This window comes from Thermobia domestica, chromosome 2 (assembly GCF_964235325.1).
Source record: "Thermobia domestica chromosome 2, izTheDome1.hap1.1, whole genome shotgun sequence".
NCBI lineage: Eukaryota > Metazoa > Arthropoda > Insecta > Zygentoma > Lepismatidae > Thermobia > Thermobia domestica.
The window spans coordinates 280,734,929-280,754,366 of NC_137455.1; the positions used below are offsets into that span (position 1 = coordinate 280,734,929).

At 38.3% G+C, this 19,438-nt stretch overlaps 1 protein-coding gene across 1 annotated transcript in view; it reads right to left on the reverse strand.

The window, feature by feature from the left end:
• The window catches only part of LOC145678523 (uncharacterized), a 91,970-nt gene that overhangs the window by 59,668 nt on the left and 12,864 nt on the right, over positions 1-19,438 (reverse strand). The gene's annotated exons all lie outside the window — the stretch shown is intronic.

Sequence of the window (19,438 nt, forward strand, 5' to 3'; positions counted from 1 at the left end):
GGAATTCTCTGCCTGCTCAGTTCTGGTAAACAAGTTGCATAGAGATTTTTTTTTTCGTGCAGCAGCGAATTGTGATAGTGGGAGAATATGTGGAGACAGGATCAATTAAGAACAATCAAGAAGTTTTCACTACCAGCTACCCAGGAATAAAATCACCTCCGAAATGCTGTGTTCAGAACCTGGTGAAAAATTGGTGTCAAACCGGATCTATGGGGCGAATATGAGTAGACGGAAACCAAATGTTATCCGAACACCAGAGTTCTTCTGTGATATTCAGCAGCGAACAACATGAAGGCTGTAAAAGTCTACCCAAAAAAATTATCTCAGCAAGTCGGTGTCACGAACAACGTCAGCGTGTGCTAAAGTCTCTGAAACTGAAAATACACCGAGTAACATGTGTCTAGGAACTTAAAGAGCAGGACAGGTACACACTGTGGATGATTGTGTGAATCTTTTGCTGCACTTGATGCCCGACAAAGCGTGGTTCAATTTATCAGGTTACGTGAATGTTCAGATTACACGACGAATGTTGTCTGTTGAGAATTCACATATCCTGCACAAAACACCCCTCCATGATCAAAATATTGATGTTTGGTGTGCAATTTCAGCGACACGTGTAGTGAGTCTACTATTCTTTGAATTAATAGTGAACAGTGAAGTTTATCGTGGGTTCTCTCAACAGTTTTAGGACGAACTAACACCAGAATAACGACTGCTTTTCTACTTCCAACAAGATAAAGCCACGTATCACACTTTGAACGAATCCCTGGGGATGGTGTATGAACTGTTTATGAGCGCATAGTAAGCAAGAGGTTGTGATTCTTTCTTTCTCCGGATGTGCCCTCCTGTGATTTTTATCTCTGGGGATGCTTAAAGTAGAAGGTGTATGCAAAATAACCCCCATGCCCTGGCTGAACTCAGCAAAACATTACTTACACCATCCGGAGTTCAATATAAGTCGTAAAGAGCTACAGTTCGAAAGCCAATCTGCTACGACGTGGGAAGTGTCTCGACGTTAAAGGGGATCACTTTCAGCATCTTTTTTTAACATACAGGTAAGTCAATGTTTATATTTTCCTACTCTTTCGGTTGGTATTCGGTATTACCATCCCGGGCTACTTTTATGTGGGCCACACTGTATTATTGTGGTGCTTGGTCTCCAGAACTGACACCTAGACGAGTGTGTTTTTATCAATGGATAGTATTAATTTATAGAAGTTCCATGACTATTCATCACACTAATTAAAACTGATCTTTTCATATTTCCATGATTTGGTATTCGATTAGAACCTTGTGCAGTCATACATTATGCTTAAAATAAGGATAAATGGGGAATAAACACTATACACACACACACACACACACACACATATATATATATATATATATATATATATATATAAACAGTACGTACTAATTGAAACAAAGAAAAGAACATCTAGAATATTAACACACAAAACAGAAAGAAAAACTTACGCCCTTCGCTGATTTTTTCTTAGACTAAGAGGAAATGAAATAAGAAATATTAAGGAAATATCTAACCGACTTCTACAAGATTTGCACTCACTTTTTGCTGGAATTGGAATGGCAAGGTAAGTTGACATCAAGGAGGAAGACTTAGGTATTGGAGTATATAAGGAATCATGTCCTAAGTGTCAAGTTATATATATATATATAGTGACTGGTAATTCGATGCATTCCTTGCAAGGAGATATTTTACAAATACTTTGAAACTTTTTCACCTGTATGAACCGGGAGTCACATACCAATAGTTTCTGAGTAATTTGCACATGCGCGATTTCTTTGAAATTTGACGGTTAACGAGAGGTGCGCGAGACAGTTTTACTCTGACCTACTTCCGCATACCGTAGAGCGATGAAACGTTACAAGTATAATCCTGCATATCTCTGTAGATCATGTGGTAATGTACACCTCGTCGTAACTCTGTAACGTTGCTGTGTTCTGGGTCCAAACGTGAAATATGGTGTATTGGTCCAAAATCCATTACTGCACCTCAGAAAGCACCGTGGCAACACCGTAGAAGTACTTGCACCAAGGAAATGACTGCATAGTTGGGAAGAGATGGAATGACGATGATGCTGCCAAGAGGAAGCGCTAACTATGACGGATTTTATCCCAGGGTCGTGCATTTGTCTAGCCAAGATTCGAAAGGTGAACAGGTGCGTTGTTTTCCAGGAGGCGGACACATTTTGTCAGCATACCACGCTTTGGGATTTCACAGAATCCCGCAGCGCACACAGCAGTGATTCATAGTATATTCTGGTAATTGTGGTACCCTTTGCCTGAAAATCAAGTAGTAATATTCCATTTTGACCTCAAGAAAAAATGTGATCATTACTTTGGTCTCTCAGAGTTGAACACGGACTTCTTTTGGTAGTGGTACGTCGGCACGCTGTCATTGGTTTGACTGGTTTTCTTCCCTCCCACCAGGCGAAGGCTGAGATGGTACCGTCTAGAAGGCCATGGACAGTTCCTTCCCTAATGCTAGATCCACCTAAAAGCAGTGCCGTAACTTAGATTTTTTTCTGGGGGGAGGGGCAAGCATTAATATTTGGGCCCCCTAGAAAAAGTTGTTTTGGGCCTTCCCGCAAAATCGAAAATAGGTCCCTTCTTTCCATCTTTCTCTTACTTTTTGTGGGCCCCCGGAGTCTATGGGCCCTCCCGCACGCCCCTGGGCCCGTTCCATACATGGTAAATTAATTAAGGGAACAATATTGACAAATCTCAAAACCATACAAATAAATATTATTTTTAGGGCCCCTAATAGTAGACTTTTTTTTTTTACTGAAATGGGCTCACGTTTTTGTTTTTATATACCCTTTGTGTGCTGTTTTGTTTATGTAATGTAGTGAACCTGTTTGATGCTTCTTTTATAATTTCATCTTCGTATCGTATATGGAATAAGAAAATTTTATCTTAAAGTGGGTCCCCTCGAACGGCAGGGAGCTTCTCTGGAGGGGCAGTTGCCCCTCCTGCTCCCCCAAAAGTTACAGCCATGCCTAAAAGACCGATGTGATCCTGGAGTTCGAGGCCCGAACCCTTCCTTGAGTCATTCATTTGCATAAATACATGAATAAAAACGCAATGAATACAATGACAGCTTACCGGCGTATCATCACCAAAGGAAGTCCGTGTTCAACTGCGAGAGAAAAGTAATGATAACGTTTTTTGGGGTATTACTACTTGCTTTCCACGCAAAGGATACTACAATTACCAGGATATACTATGAATCACTGCTACGTGCGTTGCGGGATTCTGTGAAATCCCAGAGCGTGGCGTGCTGACAAAAGGTGTCCGCACCTGGAAAACAACGCACCCGTTCACTTTTCGAATCTTGGCCAGACTGATGCATTACCCTGGGTATGGAATCTGTCACAGTTCGCGTTTCCTTTTGACCACACACCACCTTCATCACACCTCTTCTCAACCATGTAGTCATTTTCTAAGGGCAAGTACTTCTGCGATATTGCCACGGTAGTAGTAGGGGTCCCCGTTCGCCCGAATGACTCATCCTCACTCTCTTTTATGACCAGGATTTTTGAAATTTGTTTCCTTTTAGTGCTTTAGTACCTCGATTCTGATTGGCTGAGAGAGGTCACGTGACGTTAGGCCCCGCCCACGCGGGAAATTCAAATTTCCAGGTCACGTGGTATGACGTCATGAGTCACCCCGACCTCACCCGGGATTTTTGAAATTTGTTCCCTTTTACGGGTAAGATGAGTGCATTGATACCTGATTCTGATTGGTTGACAGAGGTCACGTGATCTTAGATCCTGGGATATTTGAAATTCGTTCCCTTTTACGATTAAGATGAATGCTTTGGTACCACGATGCTGATTGGTTGATAGAGGTCATGTGATTTTAGGCTCTGGGATTTTTTTTAAAGTTCGTTCCCTTTTACGGGTAAGATGAGTGCTTTGGTACCTTGATTCTGATTGGCTGATAGAGGTCACGTGATCTTAGGTCCAGAGATATTTGAAATTCGTTCCTTTTTACGGGTAAGATGAATGCTTTCGTACCATGATGATGTTTGGCTGATAGAGGTCACATGATCTTAAACCCTGGCATTTTGGAAATTCGGGTATCCTCTTTGATGTATACTTTGGTACTACGATACTGATTGGAGGATAGAAGTCACATGATTTTAGACCCACCACACGGTGAACAGGTTACATGGAAATCCCTCACTCATTTGTTTCCTTTTATGGGTAAGATCAATGTTTTGGTACCTCGATTTTGATTGGAGGATAGAAGTCACATGATCTTAGCCACAGCTTATGCGAGAAATTCAGAGTGCTATGACGGCGATCCATTCTAGACCAGGATTTTAGAAGTTGTTCCCTTTTTTTGGTATCTTAAAGTTCCCATGGAGGATTCAACCCCTCCTTAAATAACCCTATTTTGGTATCATGATATTATACTGAAGTTTACCTTAAATATTATCGTTCTCTTTGACAGATAAGATGATTACCAGCTTTCTTACTTTTTTAAACAATGGTAAAAGAGGGGGCCATCCTTGTCGCTTGTAGATTTCTTATAACACATTGTTGTGAGTTTAAGCGATTTTTTAAACGCTCAGTAAGCGCTTCATTATTGGAAATAGTGTTGCCAGATCTTTCTTACCTAAACTGCTCCGATTCTTTTCGAAACGGTTCCGCAGAGTGCAAGAAATTTTAAACTAAAATTTTTTCGAACTAAAAAAATTTCAAAACTAAAAATTTTAAACAAAAATTTTCAAACAAAAAATTTTCGAACTAAAAAAATTTTAAAAATTTTCGAACCCCAAAAAATTTCGAACTAAAAAAATTTTCGAACGAAAAAATATTTTAAACTAAAAACTTTCGAACTAAATTTTCAAATCAAAAATTTTCGAACTAAATTTTCAAATCAAAAAATTTTCGAACTAAAAAGTTTAAAAAAAATTTCGAACCAATTTTTAAAAACAACTTTCGAACTAAAGATGTAAACCACATTTGAAAATTTTCAAGTCAATTTTTTGAACTAAATTATAAACCAAATTTTGGACACTAAAAATGCTTTAATTAATTTTCCGAACAAAATATTTTCAAACTAATCATTTAAACCAAATCTTGGATATATTTTCCACCTTAAATTTTCAAGATTACCATGATTTGAAAACAAGTGTTCAGGGTTTCAAGAAATAATAAAACATATTTTTTTCAACTTGTTGTATTTCAACGAAAGGTATGTGCTCTTCTCATACAATTTTATTAACATAATAAATACAGGATCTAGTTAATGAATATTTTGGACGTGTCATCATCTTCGAATGTTGTAGACGTATCCTGTAAAGAAAAAGGAGAAACAACGGATTACTTTATGAATTTCTTTTTGTCCTGAAACAATAAAAACGAGTCAATATTGATAAGAGAGAAATAAAACTTACTCGTAAATGATGGATCTGTTTAGGCTCATCTTCCTCCTCGGATACGAGATGACAGCATTTCTTCCACTGATGGTGGTTTATGAACTCTTCTGGGTACTGCATTTTTCTTGGTGTTGCTGCATTATGGTCAAGGTTCCTCCTTGGATACGAGATGACTACATTTCTTCCACTGATGGTGGTGTTGGTGGTTTATGAACTCTTGTGGATACTTCATTTTATTTCTTCTTGGTGTTACTACTTTGTGGTTAAGGAGGGAAAAGAGAAAAGGAAAAGGAAAAAAGAAATGGTGGCCTCATTGGGTGTTTACAGTTTTTTCTTCATCTTCTTCTTTTTCCAGTTCCAACTTCTGTTTTTTAACGTACCCGTACGGAACCGTATCATAAGAATTGAGTTCTTTAAATCGACGTTTTGTGTACTGGATGCTGTACATTTTTTCTTCTTTGCGTGTGACGATGGTATGGTCTTTGCTCCTGCATATTTTATGGGGGATGGTAATGGTGACTTGTCCACGGCATTGATTTGTTATCATTTCTTTTAGCGTGTTGAAATTTAATTGCTGCCCTGCATTGTAGTTTAATGTAAATCCTCTAATTTTACATATGTAACTGGTGACGTTGGTATCTGGATTGTATATTTCTAAGCTGTAATTTTTCGGTCCTCCACTGACAAATGTCTTGATGTACGCTCGTTGTCCATAAGACTCCATCTCATCCGATAAGCATCCCAAGTACGTAGAAGGTTCAATGGTTGGCTCTCCGGGCTTTTCTGTAAATATCACAGAATCCGTGTTGAAATATAAAACACGTTCCTGCAACATTTCCAGGTACTTGTACAGTTCCAGACGTGCCTGACATGTTGTAAATGCACCTAACACGACATTGGTGTTTCGGTTTTGAACAGGCACATGTTCATTGTACTCCCAGAACGCATACAACATCGTATCATTGATGGGTACAATTTGATGGAGTTTAATGTCGGGGGAAGTGAGTTTTTCATAAAATTCTTCCGGCCGATCAATAATTGTGGTCTGGCTAAAGCTTGTACGCTGGCAAAGTTTTCCCCATAGAGCGTTCACACAAAGCTTAGATAAACTTCTTCGTGCAGGATTATTTTCAATTTTGGTCGGATCCAATGCAATACCTTCACGCTCCAGGACGGTTTGTATAAATTTTGATTTGTCTTCTTCGCTGACACAGGAACTGGGCCAGCCAGACGCTTCCATTTTCGATTTCAAAAACGTATTGATATATTCCGTGAACAAGCCACCTGTTTTCGTGATGGGATCATATTGTTCAATGTCATAATCCCAAATTTCAAAGATCTCCACCGGTTGATATCCTAATTCTATTGCCTTCTGTATTTCATATGATACCCATGTTCCAGTAAGGCATCGCTCCTGATCGTTGTGTGTACACGTTGCTGTAGGGTCTGGGTTCATTTCTTCGGCACAAGCAGCACACAGTGGAAACAGTAGTTTCTTGTTGCATCGGTAAGGCAGGAGACCATGATAAAGATGCCGACTTGGTAATATCGTCATTTTGATCAGACCATTGACTTTATTTATTGGTGGTATATTTTCATCACCCTGTAGATAAATTCTAGGATGTCCTACAGGGTATTTAGTACACTTATTTATGTAAGGATAAAGCGAGACAATATCGAAATATTTTATTACTTCTCCTGCTTTTTCGTCGACTTGGTGGTACAATTTCACACAATTGGTCCTTCCTCCAAAAAAGCTATCTCTTGGATTTAATGGTCTACGGTTCATGTACGGGTGATTCTTCAGATACGTCGCCATTGCTTGATTTTGTTTTAAGAACTGATTAAATTCGCACTCCCACATTTCATGTACAATGTACCCCAATTCACGCAGTCTTGCATTTTTTCGTTGCGTTCGTTCATAACGGAATTCCATGGTGTCTTCTGGATTGCCGTAGATGGGCTGATTACGGCCTGTAGTAATACACACTTTACACCTGTGATAAAAGCAGCCAGCATGCTCGTAGATGTGCTCCTCTAACGTCTCAGGATCTTGGTAGTAGCCATCAACATGGAATCCCGCAATAAACACTTCTTTTTGTCGGGCCGCATGTAAGATTTGTTTTCCTTCGGTTTTTCAATGTAGGCCAGCCATTGCATTGCAGCGATCGATTGGGTACTTCTCCATCGATAGCCATGTGCCGGTAGAATTCCAATGGTGTTGGGTTTGAGGAAATTCCGGCGGAATACTAAATTAGAAGCACTGGCAATCGTGATCGTCTCCAAGAAGGGATTCACTTTGGTTTCTGCTTCAAATGACGTCATAAATGAAACACATGCTTGTCGCAGTACATTGACATCTTGAATACAATACTTGATAATTTCTTTCTGGAAATCAAACGTGTCATTACGATGATCGTTGTACCACTGCATGAACTTGTTCCTGTCTTCGACGGCCATTTCATTTGCACCATAATACTTCGTTTCTGGAAGTGGTCCAATATACGATTGATTCTCCTTGGTGTTGAAGAAATGTGGGAAGTAGCCTTTGGTTGCGGGTAAATTGAACGCTTTTGACAATTTGCTTAATGCCATAGGTAGGAAGTTCAAAGAGTCAATGAACGTCAGATTATTCAAGGTTAAAGTCAGTATCTTGGTTCCATTTAATATAACGTCAGGTCTCCATTGGCATTGTTCTACCATGGTCTTTAGAATAAAATGTCCATCGTAGCCCTTCGAGTTGTGAGCGAGACAGAAAATTCTATTTATATTGGGACGACGTTCCCGCAAGTACTGAAGAAAATCATAAACTGGATTGTCCCCCTGGAAAATATGCTGGCGCTGACCACACGTACTGCAAGACTGCTCGATATTATTGTTTTCAACACATGCATAACATACTTGTTGTGCAACCAATAAATTCGGAACGTGTACATACATATTATCATCAATATTTTTGTCCTGCATAGATTCTATATCATAGAAAATCAACAAGGCTTTCTTTGCGTGCATGAGTGAAGGAACACCAGGTTTCAAACATTGTCGATCGGGAAGCATAAAACATTGATGTGATCCTGGAACAATCATCTTACATACATTGCAAAAGATCTCATTACAATCATGAATGCGTTGTCCACTTCGTACAAAAGAATATACTCTGTAACATTTAGTACATTGCTTCACCATTTTGCATACAGGTTCCCCATGATGATATATTGCATTCCGATGATTGTTAAAACATTCTTCGTCATAAAATTGACGATTGCAGTCGTTGCACAGCACTAGCGTTTGATTCTTGTCGCATAGAGGTCTCTGTAAACATTTTGAACATGTTACAGGACAATTTTTCACATGTCTGTTACGTTCACTATACTTTTTATGGCACGCTTCACAGTAGAACTTGGTTGCAAAACAAGCAGTTAAAGATTGGATGATGTCAAAATGGCCAGCCAAACAAATCAAATTTATGGGAGTGCGATTTTCATCATTGGGCCCCTCGTACATGATATCATGGCCTGTGAAACTGGTATACACTGTAATTTTATATTCTTTGAGGTATGACTGGAATTGCCGAATTTCATTTACACTGGCACCATGATCCAAATTGACTCCTGCATTTGCACATAGCGCATCGACTTCTTGGTCCACAACATATTTCGATTGGCGTTGATACTGCTTATAACGTTGCACATCTACATTCTTGTATGCCTTCAGGCCAATAGCAATGACAAGGGCGTACGCCAAACACCTTGAATCTTGATTTTGTACACGTACAATCCCTCGCTTGCTTCGTAACAATTCTTCGTTTTGAAGCACTCCTTGTCGCAAACCGCCATAGCCACGTGGAATATCCACACGATGAAAATGAACGGTGAATGGCTCGTGCAGGAGAAATGAATTGTTACTTTGTAAAACTCTTTCGAACGAGGCCCACATTGTTTCCAGTGTCATGTTTCGTGCTTGGCGAAAACTCACCCAAAATGGTTTATTGGTATTCCGTGGTGATATTACCGATAAACCAACCATCGCCTCATCGTCGACATTGGCTAATAAATGGTTCAACATTGCTTGGAAACTGTTATGCACGTATTGGATAATATCGGTTCCTACGGGTGGTGCGTTAAATTGTACTTCGAGCATTCTGCCTTCAATGTTAAATCGTCTATAATGACGAGTGATTTCATTACAAACAGTAAAACCCGATTCGGCCATGGTTAAGAAAGGAGAAAACAAACAAACAGGTACGGTAAAACAAATATGTAATGTGGGGAAAAAGGAATTGTGCAGTGTGAGTTTACTACAAAAGAAAAGAAGAAAGAAAAATCTTAATCACCTGATAAACAGGAAATCATAACATTCATGATAAATTCTTAACTAAGTAATTCATGTAAAGGTCCTGAGTTTGATTCCCTGGCGGTGGCGTTTAGAATCTCATTATTAAAGCACACGTACTAGAAATCAAAGTTAAAAAATAATTATGTTACTGAAATGAGTGTTTTATTGCTGTCAAACTCGAGACCATTACATCAGCATGTAACTGACCTACCATTCTATAGTGATAAAAAGAATGCATGAAATGAATGAATGTTTTAACAGTGCTGAGATGTGACAAAGTACGCGTAAGCATTTTTTCCACTCACAACGACCTTTAAAATGATGCGTTTGCAAGTTGAAGAGATTCATCAAACATTAACGTTACGCATACGTAATTGTCAAAACAAAATATGTATAGCGTAAAACTTTTAACCAAATATTCATGCACTCTTTTTATAAGCGGTTAGCGTAGATGCTTCTAACGTGGAAGGCCCTGGTTCAACACTCGGTGGGTTTGCTTTCAACGTCGGGGTGTTGTCAAGTTTTTTTCTGAAATTTAATATTTTCATGCGTTATCATACATTCTTTTCAAAACTAAGCTAAATGGTTGACGTACACACCTCTGGCCTTGGTTCAATCCCGGGCGGTTTCTCGAATACCACGTTAAATTGAAGGGGCGCTACACTAAAACAAAGCGTTTGCAAGTTTAAGAGATTCATCAAACATTAACGTTACACATATGTAATTGTCAAAACAAAATCTGTATAGCGTAAAACTTTTAACCAAATATTCTTGTACTCTTTTTTATTTAAGCGGTTAGCGTACATGCTTCAAACATGGAAGGCCCTGGTTCAATCCTCGGTGGGTTTGCTTTCCACTTCGGGTCGCTGTCAAGCCTTTTTTTTGAAATTTAATATTCTCATGCGTTATCATACATTATTTTCAAAACTAAGCTAAGTGGTTGACGTACACACCTCTGGCTCTGGTTCAATCCCGCGTGGTTGCTCGAATATCATGTTAAGCTGAAGGGACGTTAAACTAAAACAATGGTTTCAAAGGGAATCGAACCATATTATTCTCAGACGTAGTTTTTAAAATTCTGTAATGCATTCCTTTTAAAGCCAAGCATACACATTTTCTGGCCATGGTTCATTCCCGACGGGCGCTCAGATTCAACATTAAGCTGAAGGGACGCTAAATAATATCATTTCTCGTGCTTAGTTTTAATGTGTGGGGTTTCCTGATTCGTACTCTCACTTTCCCATTCCACTAATTCCACATAGCGTAAATATTTCGTACTAAAAGTAAAACATTGTATTAGTGATCCGCCCACAAATATGAAATAAAAATGATTTTCGAATCTTGTGTGAAAAATAAAATCTCACTGAACTTACCTCAAATTCAATGAACAAAAAGTCGGCGCAATGAAGACACTTCTAAAAAATTAAACCTTCTCACTTGATAGTTGAGAGCGGTGTAGGATTTGAAAAATGAAATTTAGATTTTTATTTAGGTCGCTATGAAAACGATGTCACCATCAACCAATCAGAAACGAGGAAATTCATAAAATGACATCACAACGAACCAATCACAACGCTGCTTTTGTCATGAATCACGAACCAAAACGATGTGTAAAAATCGATCGTGACGTCATTCAAGTTTCTCAATAGTTACAACATCTAGTATCGCAATTCTGATCATGACATCATCCCAAATGCCTTCTGTCAGGATCATGTCACTACCTGTCGTAAATTGTGACGACATTTCATTTTCCTCATATTCCGTAAGAAAATATCAATGTTTGCTTTTCTCATGAATCATGCTGACACGTTCGTAGTAAAACAAAAGTAATACGATACAACATCGGCTGACGCTTGCATTTTCAATCATATGTGCTTCTATGTCAACACACAAAAAAGTCTATCAGCATTTTATTTTAATCCACGTTACACTGCCAGATTTATTTTCTTAAAGTATAAGTGTATCATTTTCAAGAACCATGGTTCGAAACCCACCAAGCACGATTAAAACCGAATTCATTCATAGCTAAGCGGTTAGGATACACGTCTTTGGTTTGAAAGACCTGAGTTCGATTCCTGGAAAAAACATTTCTTAGGATTTTTCTAAAACTTTGTTTAAATTTCTAGTTCGAAAATTTTAAAAGTTTAGTTCGATAAAAAGTTTGGTTTGAAAATTTTTAGATGTGATTTACATCTTTAGTTCGAAACTTTTGTTTTTAAAAAATGTTTTAGTTCGACAAAATTTTGTTTCAATTTTTTTTAGTTCGAAATTTTTTTGAAATTTTTAGTTCGAAAATTTTTTGTTTAAAACATTTTGTTTCAATTTTTTGGTTCGAAATTTTTTAGTTCGATTTTTTTTGCAATTTTTGTTTCAAAAGTTTTAGTTCGAAAATTTTTTGTTTGAAATTTTTTAGTTCGAATAATTTTTATTTTTGAAATTTTTTTAGTTCGAAAAATTTTTAGTTTAAAATTTCTTGCACTCTACGGAACCGTTTCGAAAAGAATCGGAGCAGTTTAGGTAAAAAAATCTGACAACACTGTTTCTATTAATGAATCGCTTACTGAGCAATAAATCGCTTAAACTCACAACAATGTGTTATAAGAAATGTACAAGCGACAATAATGGACCCCTCTTTCACCATTGTTCCTTTCAGAGACATAGGCTACTAATTCAAGGACAAGATCTCCATACGTAAACATATAAGGTAAGAACCATCTTACCCATGAAAGGAAATGATAATATTTAAGGTGAACTTCAGTACATATCAATAAAAGGGAACGTAATTCTAAAATCCCGGTCAAGAGTGAATCGCTGTCATATCACTCTGAATTTCTAGCATTGGGGTGTGGTTAAGATCATGTGACTTCTATCCTCCAATCAAAATTGAGGTACCAAAGTACTCATCAAAGAGGATATCCAAATTTTAAAAAAAATCCCAAGGTCTGAGATCACGTGTCCTCTATCAGCCAATAAGAATCAGGTATCAAAGCACTCATCTAACCCGTAAAAGGAAACGAATTTTAAAAAATCCAAGAGCCTAAGATCACGTGACCTCTATCAGCCAATCAGCATCGTGGTACCTAAGCATTTATCTTACCCGTAAAAGGGAACGAATTTCAAATATCCCAGGGTCTAAGATCACGTGACATCTGTCAACCAATCAGAATCAGGTATCAAAGCACACGTCCGTAAAAGGGAACGAATTTAAAAATCCCGGGTGAGGAATTTCCCCGCGGGGTGACTCATGACGTCATACCACGTGACCCGGAAATTTGAATTTCCCGCGTGGGCGGGGCCTAACGTCACGTGACCTCTCTCAGCCAATCAGAATCGAGGTACTAAAGCACTAAAAGAAACAAATTTCAAAAATCCTGGTCATAAAAGAGAGTGAGGATGAGTCATTCGGGCGAACGGGGACCCCTACTACTCACGGTGCTCTCTAAGGTGTAGTAATGGTTGTTGGACCAATACACTTTACTTTACGTTCGGACCTATAACACAGCAACGGTGCAGAGTTTGGAACTGTACATTACCACATGACATACAGAGGTATGCAGGATTACACATGAAAAATTTCATCGGTCTACGATATGTGGAAGTGGGACAGGATAAAACTTTTTCACGCATCTCTCGTTAGCGGGCAAATTTCAAAGAAATAACCAGGGCCTAAAATTCAACGAAATCACAGCTTCACACTGGTAAAAATTTTATATAGTATAGAAAGGTGGGGTGCTGACTGCAACGGGTGCTGACTGCCACAGCCAATTATTGGTGCTGATTGCCACGACTGGCGCTGATTGCCAATATCAAGGTGCTGACTGCCACGATGGCGTGCTGACTGACACGAGCCTGAGAGAAAGTTGCTAGACGTAACATTACCGGACGCCAAAAAGCATGAAAGAAACTAGATGATCCTTAGGATCGTGTTGTTCAGACCAACACTTAACAAAGGTAAACAGGTCTCTGTATGTACTGTACACTCATGTCCAAAATCATTGTCACATGATTATAAATATGTTGTTCTAGTAATATAATTTAATAACGAATTCGCCCGGTATTTCTTATAATGTTAGTATGTGTATAATCGGCAAAGACAAGTATGTGGTAAATTTCATGTCAAAAGAGTAGTAAATAAGAACAATAACACGAAAATAAAATTTTCTTGTCCATTTAGTTACATTTTATTTACTCATTATGATTTTCGTATTTATAATTCTTTTCCTATGAAATTTATCACAAATATAAATTTCCTGATTATACACATAATATAAGTATTAAAAGTACTCTGCAAAATTATCAAATTATATTCTTACAAGAAGACAGTTATAGATATGCGACAATAATTTTGGACATGAGTGTACTTTCAGTTTTGTCAGGGAGCGGTGCGTACAAAATTGGAACGATTGGGATTTCTCACTTGAACTCCCTATGTCAGCATGAACTGTGTACAGCTGCGCAAATTGTTTCGAGCAGCTCTTGAAAGTTCCACTGCCGTGTCATGACAAAACGCTGTAACTTTGGCGGAGAAGTTTTGCGAAAATGAGCCGTAAAGTTTTCATCAGAAAATGTGATCTGTATCGTGTAGAACCAGTGTATCTTGACTTTGGAAATACATGGCTACGTGTAATGTTACGTAAATGCATGTTGTGATTAAATTTGGTGAAAATTGATTGGTTGACCATTATTGCCTAGTTACACTGGTTCTACACGATACAGATCACATTTTCGAGTGAAAACTTTACGGCTCATTTTCGCAAAACTTCTCCGCCAAAGTTACAGCGTTTTGTCACGACACGGCAGTCCATTAAAAAAACACTGCTGGCTGTACCTGACAAGGGAAGTTCAGGAGAAAGCACTTGCCTGCAGAGAAACTAAGCATGCCATTTGAAGTCCCAATTTATGCTGTTTATAACAAGCTAATAAAATTCCTGTACGGTTGAGAACGGTTCGAGATATTCAACTTGGAAGTTTATATGAGAAAATGAGGATATACGCATTTATACGCGTTAAGTACAACATAATTAGTAACGAATATTGACATACAAATTGAAAGCTGTCGGAAGTAACAGAAAAAAAGTGTTTCGCAATAACTAACGGGTTTGTTAGATACAATTAGTCATTACATTGTTCACAATAATCATAGGTTAAAGATGAAAATTGATCACTGTTGTTCTTCTGTTTTATGAATAAATGACGCAGGCAAAATACTCCTTTGCACCATGAACATTTTATATGTGCAATTGTGTTGCATCCGTCAAGAGAACAGTTCGCAGAACTAAAGCAAAAAGCATATTCGACAAGTGATTCAAAAGTTATAGGCCTATAATTTGTTCGTAACCTGCTTTGCAGAACGCAAACTGAAACAATCCTATGTATCGCGGTGATCGGAAGTGATTCGTATGGACATGAACTTTATTTGATTGTTTCGTTGGTACATTATAACGTCCAGATGAAGAAGATTCATACTATGTACAAACACATCAAATGGTTGCACAAATCGTGTGCAATTCTTTGGTATCTTCTCAACCATTAGGTCTTTGCCATCCGTCATGCAACCTGTAATGAACAATTTGTCTGTGAATGGACCCCAGTGATAAAGCAATAGCAATTTCAAACCATCAGGCTTCGCCATGGGTGAGAATACTTAACGCATTGAAACATGCATCCACTCATATAAATTTCCAAGCTGAATATCTCGAGCAGTTCTCAACGTACAGGAGTTTTATTACCTGTTGTAATCAGCATGAATTGATCCTTCAAATGACATGCCTATTTCTCTGCAGGCGAATGCATCTCCCAAACTTCCCTTGCCAGCTGGCTTCAGACCATCATATCCATTAAATAATACAATAAAACAATTAATATAAACAATGAAATGTGCAAATTGTAGATATAACAGAAAAGACAATCCCTTTATAAACATCCAAATGTATGTCGTTCCATTTAGTGAGCAACTTTGTAACTTACAGGATGCCACATAAATTTGCTGTGATGATTACTAAATTAATCCCTACTAAATTAATTAATAATCATAAATTTAGTATGAGGGATTAATTCCTCTCTTTCCAAATATAGTTTCTCCCAGGCTCGTGGCAGTCAGCACGCCGTTGTGGCAGTCAGCACCAATAATTGGCTGTGGCAGTCAGCACTCGTGGCAATCAGCACCTATCCTATAGAAAAACTAGTTTAGTCAGCATTTGTTTAGATATATAATCAGTGTTCTGTCCAGTACATCATGTTTACCTGTGACCAAAAAAAATATATTATTATTATTATTATTATTATTATTATTATTATTATTATTATTATTATTATTATTATTATTATTATTATTATTATTATTATTATTATTATTTAGGAAAATTTTGGCATCCAGAGCAAACAAAATTAATGGCACATTAGGATACATATTTAATTGTATTGTATTAAACCATAAAATACAGGAAACAAACCGGTAAGAAAAATAGTCACACTGGAAGAAAAAAGTCACTTTTTCTTACATAAGAATTTCACTGTCATTTTTCGGTGATCATCACGCTGTCTCAGTCTGTTTTCTGCCTAGGCAAATACACTGTTATACCAGGGCTGTTCCTTTGACTTCCTACCAACTTCAAAACGCCTTTCCTTTCTGGCCAGCCATTTCATAACAGCAGGGGTTGGGCTAAAATCTTCCAACGGACCCATATTTATATTAACGTGAAGGTAATTTTTCACAGTAGTGGGAGCTAAAGACAGTCTGTTATCTGTTTTCAATATGTTGTAGTCACTTATAAGTCTTTCAACATTGGAAGAAGATGGTTTCGAAGCAACAACTCGGCATGACAAGGCATGAAATGACTGATTTCCACAGATTTTCATGAGAAGGCTTTTAACGTCCAGACCTTTCAACATACTGCACGATGATGCCTCTCTATATTGCATTGCGAACTGCAGAAGATATGTATCAGGACAAATAACTTTGTGGCATTCTCTTGGGGCATCATCAGTTATCCTCTTGCAAAACACGCAAAGGCTCCAAAGCAACAATACTGTCTTCATACAGCAAACGCTGACTAACAAAGTTAATTATGGAATCCAGGACTTCGTAGCGTACTACAGTAAAATCTCTTTTCACACTGACATATTTGTTATGTGATTTATTGCGACGTGTGTTACGATGAAGTTGAATACCATGTAAGTTAATGAGTACTGTATTTCTCCGTTGACGTTCTCTTACACACGTTCGTTTAAAAGCGTTTTTTCCACCCGCCTAACACAGGTTTCTCTTTTATACTCTCCAATTGTGCTATAGTTCTATTTTTATTTGTTATTATGTCCAAAAGAAACATTTCATCAGTCTCAAACTTCTGATGGCAGTTCTTGAAAACATATAGAGCGTCTGTGACAAGACACAGAAGATGAAGGCGATCTACTTCTATCCATTTACGCAGATGACCATTGGCTTCATTACATACATGGCTTTCCGTTTACAAGTAAAGGCAGCTTGGATACCAATTTTTTAGGAGAGTAGTGAGCATACTGAATGAAAATTTTGTCCACCTGATGTCAAAATATTCTGGGTAGTGCAAAACTTCTAAGTTATTTTCTGAAGCTACCATCGTTAAACTTTTAAACTGCTCTGAAGAGTGATAGAAAGCACACAGTCCAGATGCTGTTTATATGAGAGATGAAACTTCTTGGACATTCGTGGTGACATCTTTCCATGCTAAATTAATGCGATGGGCAGCACACCAAATTTTCAACAGAGGTAACGTTTCACCTGAAGCAACTCTTTCATAAGTTAACAATTTCCACATTCCTTTGTGTTCTCCTGTATTCATGTTTTCACTATCAGTAACTATCGAAGTCACTCTGGGAAACATTACTCTTTCTACTGATTTTCGTAACGCTGTGTTCGGCTAAATTTTTGGCGGTTATTGATGTATGTTATCTCTGGTAGTACATATTTCTATAATGGGTTGTAAGGATCGTGTAATTTTTATCTACAAAACAACACATTTCATTATATCATAAAAGTGTAATGTCCTATTTAAACAACAGATGAACGTGCAGTTAGTTGCCTATTTTAAAACTATATGAATGCAACCGAAAACGTTTGAAAACTAAATATAGTTTAAAAAGTTCCTTCACCTCAAAATTGACAATGGTTTTCCCTGCCATCTAGGAGACATCTATACGTATTAACTCTGGCTTAATGTCATATACTGGCAGTTATATGGAATTGAGTAACACATTGTATAATGAATGAATTGAATCAGTAAGACTTAGTTTGATACACTAAACGCGTTTAAATGCATAATCCGAGAAAAGTAAGGCACTCACATAAATACCACTCCACACTTTCAGAATTATAGTTCCACACTCCTTTCCTACAGTTCCACAAAGTGTGGAGCACTCCACTCAATTTTAGGCCCTGGAAATAACACATGTGAAAATTAGTCAGAAACTATTGATATGCTATCCCCGGTTCATATAGGTGAAAATGTTCCAAAGTACTTGTAGAATATTCCCTTGCAAGGAATGCATCGAATTACCAGTCACCCTGTATATATAAAGGTAACCAAGAAAGTTCTGTCGCCACCTTCGAACATCGATATGTCATCTAAGACGTACCTGCAAGATCAAAAATAGTCCTTATCAGCATCGACGACCTTCTGCCAACGTTTTAGAAGACCATGCATTCCATCGCGGTAGAAGTTGGTGGGCCGTGAAGCGAAGAAGTTATCAAGTGTATTTTGCACCTCTATTAGGGATTTGAACTGGCGTCCTCGAAGGTGATGGTCCAAGAAATGCAACAGGTGCAATGTCCAGGGAGTATGGCGGATGCAATAGTGTTTTCCATCCAAGGTGTAGAATGGTGTCCCGGGTCAGCCTAGCCACGTGGAGCTTAGGGTTGTCCTGTAACAGGAGAACCCCTTTCCGATTCAAAAGTGCTGGCTCCAGAGTTTTGAGCTTTTCTTGAACACGGCTCAACTGCTGACAGTATACAGTTGCATTGAGCTTGTAGCAGCTTGTAGCAGTTCCTGATGTACGATGCCGCGAGCAGTCCACCAAACATACAGGAGGACCTTCTTCTGGTGTAGTGCTGATTTCAGCTGTTTTGGAACCGGTTCATGGGATGTTAATCAATGATGATGGCGCCGTGGAACTTCCTATAGGACCCACTTCTCATCATATGTTAACATTCTGTCTAGAAATGGCTCCTTCTTCAGACGAGACAACAAAGAAACACATATCTCTGCTCACATTGCCTTCTAGCCTGGAGTCAAATCATGTGAGACCCATCGACCCAACTTGTATTGTTTCCTAAGTTGATGGTGGTGGTGCCGAATGGTTCTTCACTGCACTGAATTGTAGTCTCAGTTCCTCACATGTCTGGCCACTGTTCGCCTCAATTGCTGCCTGAAGATCTTCATTTTGTACATGCGTTGATATTCCGGTACGTGATGCGTTTTCGAGTGTTTCGTCACCGTCCTTAAACTTGTTAAACCACCGCTGTACTCTCCGAGTAATCACGACACCCTCATCAAAGACCTGGCATATCTTCTGCCCCACTGCAGCGGCGTTTGACCCCAGTTTGAACTTGTACAACATACATTTCCTTATGACGATGGAGATCCCATGTTTACTCTGTCCTTATGCAAGTTCACAGTGAAACTGAACTGCCACAACCCGGTAGTATGTTGGATATAG